This window comes from Papaver somniferum, chromosome 7 (assembly GCF_003573695.1).
Source record: "Papaver somniferum cultivar HN1 chromosome 7, ASM357369v1, whole genome shotgun sequence".
NCBI lineage: Eukaryota > Viridiplantae > Streptophyta > Magnoliopsida > Ranunculales > Papaveraceae > Papaver > Papaver somniferum.
In genome coordinates, this window is record NC_039364.1 from 142,235,651 (window position 1) to 142,242,542 (window position 6,892).

The window sequence follows — 6,892 nt, forward strand, 5'->3', positions numbered from 1 at the left end:
ATAAGTGATTGTAAAGGATTTGTGGCTAAGCCAAGGCTTAGAATCCACCTTTGTGTCCTAGCCAAACAATGCAACTCTAGGTTGAAATTAGGATCTTAAGCATACAAATGGAATGGAAAGAGAATTAGCTTGCTATGAGCACTAATTTCTCCCACTGCTCAATCAAAACAATGCATCCTAAGCATACAAATGGAATGGAAAGAGAATTAGCTTGCTATGAGCACTAATTTCTCCCATTGCTCAATCAAAACAATGCATCCTAAGGCTCTAACCTAGCATTCCACTATCAGACAGTGCACTGAGGTTTCATCTAAACCTCAGCTGCAACAATTTAGCTCATGCTCAACATATAAACAACATTAACATTCATCATACAAGATAATTCAAACAACACACATATGGTGAGCAAATACAAAAACATGATAAACATATGAACCAACAGTGTAAACATGAAACAAATGAGAAACTGGCTAGTCCAGTTCTCTACAAGAGTGAAGCTGGCTAACCCAGCATCCCCCTCCATACACACACCTCACTCTCTATTTATAGCAGAAAACCCAATTTTTATGAACCCTAATTTTGAAATTAGGGTTTTGAAAATCCTAAAATTACTCACCTAATCTTCAAATTGACGTCGACCCATCCTTCTTTGCCTTCTCTCAGTCCTTCTCCTGCTCCAATTCAGTCTTATAGCCTCACCTATTTTACTAATTTCCCACCTAGGGTTTCAAGGGAAAATTAGAGGGGAAATGGGTAAAATAGGTGGCTAGAGATGTATGTAGGGTATGGGGATGATGTGGGTAGATACGGTTTGGTGGAGAGAGTTGTTGGCGGCGTTTGGTGGAGATGACAGGGGAGAAGGTGGTGGTGATGGCGGACATGGTGATGGTACGGTTGAAGAAGAAGGAACAAGATGGAAGAGTTAGGTTTTCTTTCTTTTCTGTTTGGGTATAAGGTTCTGTCGATTCGGTGTGAGGTGGATCATCAAGTTTTGATGTCCGCGTATGAAGAGTGTTGGATTATGTGATATGAGTTGCATCGGACGGCTAAGAGAGAAGAATCTGGTATCGACCGTTGGATTGTGAGATGCAACGAAGCTAACGGCTCTAGATGGGGTTAGGTACTGTAGTGTTAAGCGGAAGTATCGAGATTTGATGCACAGGCATAGGAGCGACCGTAGGATTCAACTGCAATCTAATCTGAAGGTTTGGAATTTAGGCATTATGGTGTTTGACAAGAACCTCGGATCTTGATGCACTCTACTGAAGCGACCATTGGATTTCGATGTAATCCCATCTAACGGCTGAGAATGGAGGCGGGTATGGATATAGAAAATGGGTTTGGGTAAGGGTTTTGGGCCTTGGGTATGCCAAGCCCATATCTTCTTTAAGAACAATTCTTCCTTCTTGAGCCCATTCCTAGCTTTTTGGTCTTGTGCGCACCATTCTTCGCGGCTTCCTTGCGTAATTTCTTCCGGCTTTTCACTACTCTTCAACTCTTTTCCGCTCCGCAAGTTATCCAGACTTTATTTATTACCTAAAAATGCAAAATTAAGTAAGAAAAATATTATTCTTGAAAACAATGAAAATACAGAATATGGGATAAAATGTAGAATTAATGCACAAAAGATGAGTTAAAATGCCAACAAAAAGGGATAATATACAATATTTGGCACTCATCAAATACCCCCAAACCTGAATTTTACTTGTCCTCAAGTAAAACAAAACTAAGGAAATCCTAACTATACCACTGTCGCTGGTCTCTCGAATGCATTTAGCGTATGCACTAAGCCTTTTAAACCACTAAGTGTCCCTAGTGGACGAGTTGAAGTCTCGTGAAGGTTTGCTTAGAACGTACCTACAAAGTTCTAGGTCAAAATATAAGCTCATATTCCATCAAATGTGACATGTGCAAAACAGTTTAAGCTCACAGCAAAATGGAGATGTCAATCTAGCTATCGAAGGCACAATCCTAGCACTGATAACAAAAAAAGACATGTGATAAGAGTGTAAAGTGTATCTACACATGTGTAAAGAAAGATCTGAAGTTATGACTACTAATCACCAAGAGATAGTTTCTCAGGCTAAGAACTGAGGTCGAAATCTAGCTAGCTGTCCGGACTTTACGAGAATTGTGAATGAGTTGGAGGTATTTCACAATTACTCGCGTTGTACATCAATGGCATACACCCTCCTTGCTTATTACAATGAAACAACAAAATGACTATTTACATGACTCTTATTTACATTGACTACTCTCTTTTATTTTTGGAACAAGAGAGTGGAATTGATAAATACTTTTGATTTTTTTTTTTTTTTTTTTTTTTTGGAAACACTTTTGATACATGTACAAAAGGAAACAAAAGATTACATGACACTTTGCAAGAGGTAGCCCTTTTTGATGCACCCAGTTAAATTCGATGGTTGTCTTTCTTAATGTAACCTCCACCTTCTATCCCAACCAACCAAAGAACAAGCTAGTCAAGTTTCGTTCAGTATTCTAAAGTGATTGGCAATCGTAACTTCCTATCAAACACCTTGAAGATCGAGGCCATACATGTATTGGTAGATCGTGCGCGTGCAAATTTCTTATCACTATGTGAATTGTGCTAGAATCAGGGTGCCTAAATATCTAGACTAAGACTCCTAATAAAAATACATATTTGCACAAGAGTCAACATTTCAAGGTAAATGAGCTCCATTTTTATGATTTTTCATTTTTTATTTTTTTTGAATTTTTTTGGATTTTTTCAAAAGAAGAAGGAGTTCGTTTTCAATTATAGCATATTATCATGGTATCTACTCTATACCCCCAAACCTAAAAAACATTGTCCTCAATGTTTCAAAATATGGAAAGAATTAAAATGCAACATATGGAAAGGGACATGCTGAGTAGAGTAAAAGGAGAGAGAATACCCGATTTCGGCGAAAGCAGAATTAAAACTCCGTTATTCAAGGCAAAAATCCAACATATTTCAGCCGAGATCATATTGGATTAGCAAAATATATACAAAAGGAACAAAAGGGTTTTTAAGAAATTTTATCTACTGGATTATATACAAAAATTCACCATACACCAAAAGTCTAAAGAGTTGAGGATCAACCCAAAAGACAAAGTGTAGACATTTCAACAGCTTCACACATATATAACAGGAAAGAAACGCAAGTGAAACTGTGAAACAAAATGAGCTACCCCCAAACCTGGATTTTACAGAAGATATAATTTTGAAAACAAAATCGCGCAGTTTCGGGGGTTCATCATGCAAAAGGTCTAGCTCGAAATGAACTGTGCTAGGGACGGGCAAACATGCAATTTCCAACTGTAATTTTCTCATGATATAAGATGAACTTGGTAAAAGCGAAATCTTACCAACACATATTTCGAGAAATATGTAAGCGAGATATACTTAGATCGAAATCTCAAATGTGTACATAGAAAACTATATCGTAATACGATTTATGTCTCAATATAGGAGTTAAAGTAGAAATAGACTTCCAAGTGATAGAGGAGTTTAAGTCTCCACATACCTTTTGTTGGTGTGAAGTTCCACAAGATCTCCTTAGTAGTTCTTCGTCTTCAAGTGATAAACGCCGTGAAGTCTAAGCTCAACTACACAAACTATGTCCTAGTCCGAGACATCTATAAATAGGATAGAAATCAAGACTTATAGTTTTGATCACTAACATTGACAAACATGCTTGAGATAACAACGCATGCGAGTTTCGACCGAGCAGTTCTCTAACAATATAATGCGTAAAAGAAATAACACATACACCAAAATCTTGTTAACGAGGAAACCGCAAATGCAGAAAAACCCAGGACCTAGTCCATATTTGAACACCACACTGTATTAAGCCGCTATAGACACTATCCTACTACCAATGAACTTCGGACTGGACTGTAGTTGAACCTTAATCAATCTCACACTGCTTCAAGGTACATTATGCTCATGACGTCTCTGCTCCCAGCAGGATATTACGCACTTGATTCCCTTAGCTGATCTCACCCACAACCAAGAGTTGCTATGACCCAAAGTCGAAGACTTGATAAAAAAGTCAATCTCACACAGAAAGTCTATAGGAATGGATAAATCTGTCTCCCACATAAATGCCTACGAGTTTTGTTCCGTATTTGATAAATCAAGGTGAACAAGAACCAATTGATACCAGACTTATATTCTCGAAGAACAACCTAGAATATCAATCACCTCACAATAATCTTTAATCGTATGGTAGCGAAATAAGATATTGTGAAATCACAACGATGAGACGAAGATGTTTGTGACTACTTTTTATCTTGCTGTTGATGCTGGTTTTTAGCTTAGGGTCAAAATCGTAAACCTTAGTCAAACAGTGAGTCACTCACTCGAAAAGAAAACAAAACTTGAGTGATAATGTCTCCGCTAGCGCATTTATTGAACCCTTCATACGTCTGTGAGAAATTTACCAGGGGTACTTTTTTTTATACGTGTCATGTTCCACGACAGAACCCTCAGTATTGACTGACATCATCTCTGCACATGCCAAACACGCATGCTAGTCGAGCATGCCAGCTATGCATGCCGTATATGCTAATCAGGGTTTCGACATACAAAAACCTAATTCTCACACTACCGTGCCAATGACATATCGTGCCAGCCACATCTCGCGCGCAAGGCATCCAACCATGCCAGCCGCACCATCGTGCCAATGGCATACCGTGCCAGCCACATCTCCGCGCCAAGGCATGCCAACCATGCTCGCCGCACCACCGTTCCAATGGCATACCATGCCAGCACGTCTCCGCGCCAAGGCATGCCAACCATACCACCGCACCACTGTGCCAGCCACATCTCCGCGCCAAGGAATGCCAACCATGCCAGACGCACCACCGTGCCAATAGAATACCATGCCAGCCACATCTTTGTGCCAAGGCATGCCAACCATGCCAGCAGCACCACCGTGTAGATAACATACCATGCCAGCTACACCTCCGCGCCAAGGCATGCCAACCATGCCAGCCGCACCACCGTTCCAATGGCATACCATGCCAGACACATCTCCACGCAAAGGCATGCCAACCATGCCAGCCACACCACCGTGCCAATGGCATACCATGCCAGCCACATATCCGCGCCAAGGCATGCCAACCATGCCAGCCGCACCACCGTGCCAATGGCATACCATTCCAGCCATATCTCCGTGCCAAGGCATGCCAACCATGCCAGCCGCACCACTGTGCCGATGGCATACCATGCCAACCACACCTCCGCGCCAAGGCATGCCAACCATGCCAGCCGCAACACCGTGCCAATGGCATACCATGCCAGCCACATCTCCATTTCCAAGGCCATGCCGCTGGCTGCCAAATGAAGGGTTGCGACAATCAACGACTACCCCCCCTGAGATGCAAATCTCAGCCGTACAAGTTCGCCACCAAACGCGTGGAAACTTCTGGACCGATGCCAAAACTACACGGTTTGTACCAAACCCTAATTTTGTCCGCGCCTAAAACATGCACGAGCATGCCAACCATGCCGCCATACCACTGCCTGCCAAACGAAGGGTTGCGACAATCAATGGCTACCCTTCCTCCTGAGATGCAGATCTCAGCTGTACAAGTTTGCCACCGAACGCGTGGCAACTTCTGGCCCAATGACAAAACTACACGGTTTGTACTAAACCCTAATTTTGTCCGTGCCTAAAACATGCACGAGCATGTCAACCATGCCACCGTACCGCTGGCTGCCAAACGAAGGGTTGCGACAATCAACGACTACCCTTCCTCCTGAGATGCAGATATCAGCCGTATAAGTTCGCCACCAAATGCGTGGTAACTTCTGGCCCAATGCCAAAACTACATGGTTTATACCAAACCTTAACTTTGGATGCGCCAAAAACATGCACGGGCATGCCAACCATGCTACCATACCGCTTGCCGCCAAACGAAGGGTTGCGACAATCAACGGTTCCCCACCAAACGCGTGGCAACTTCTGGCCCAATGCCAAAACTACACGGTTTGTACTAAACCCTAATTTTGGCCGCGCCTAAAACATGCACGAGCATGCCAACCATGCCGCCATACCACTGGCCGCCAAATGAAGAGTTGCGACAATCGACGGATACCCTTCCTCGCCGTACAAGTTCGCCACCAAACGCGTGGCAACTTCTGGCCCAAGGCCAAAACTACACGGTTTGTACCAAACCCTAATTTTGGCCGCTCCTAAAACATGCATGAGCATGCCAACCATGCCGCCATACCGCTGGCTGCCAAACGAAGGGTTGCGACAATCAACGGCTACCCTTCCTCCTGAGATGCATATCTCAGCCGTACAAGTTCACCACCAAATGCGTGGTAACTTCTGTCCCAATGCCAAAGCTACACGGTTTGTGCCAAACCCTAATTTTGGCCGAACCTAAAGCATGCACGACCATGCCACCATATCACTGGCCGCGAAACGAAAGGTAGCCACGATCAACGACTATCCTTCCTCCTAAGATGCAGATCTCAGCCGTACAAGTTCTCCACCAACCTGTGGCAACATTTGGTCACGACACCAACTTGGCCATGGTGCCAATTCTTTGGTCACGACACCAAACCCTAATTTTGGCCGTGCCCAAACTATGCCAAAACCCTAATTTTGGCCGCGCCTAAACTATGCCAAAATCCTAACTTGGTCGCACCCAAAAGCGTGACAAGGCCACACTGGACACGTCTTCATGTCACTGGATGCCAAACGGAAGGTTGCAACGATCAACAACTACCTTTCCGCTCAAGATACAAAATCTCGACCGTCGAAGGTCACCAATGAGCCGCCAAGCCTCCCAAGATTAAATTGCCAAACAATAGAAACACGCTACACAAAAACACTCGAGACAGCAAAACATGTCACAAACTGGGGGATGCTCATCA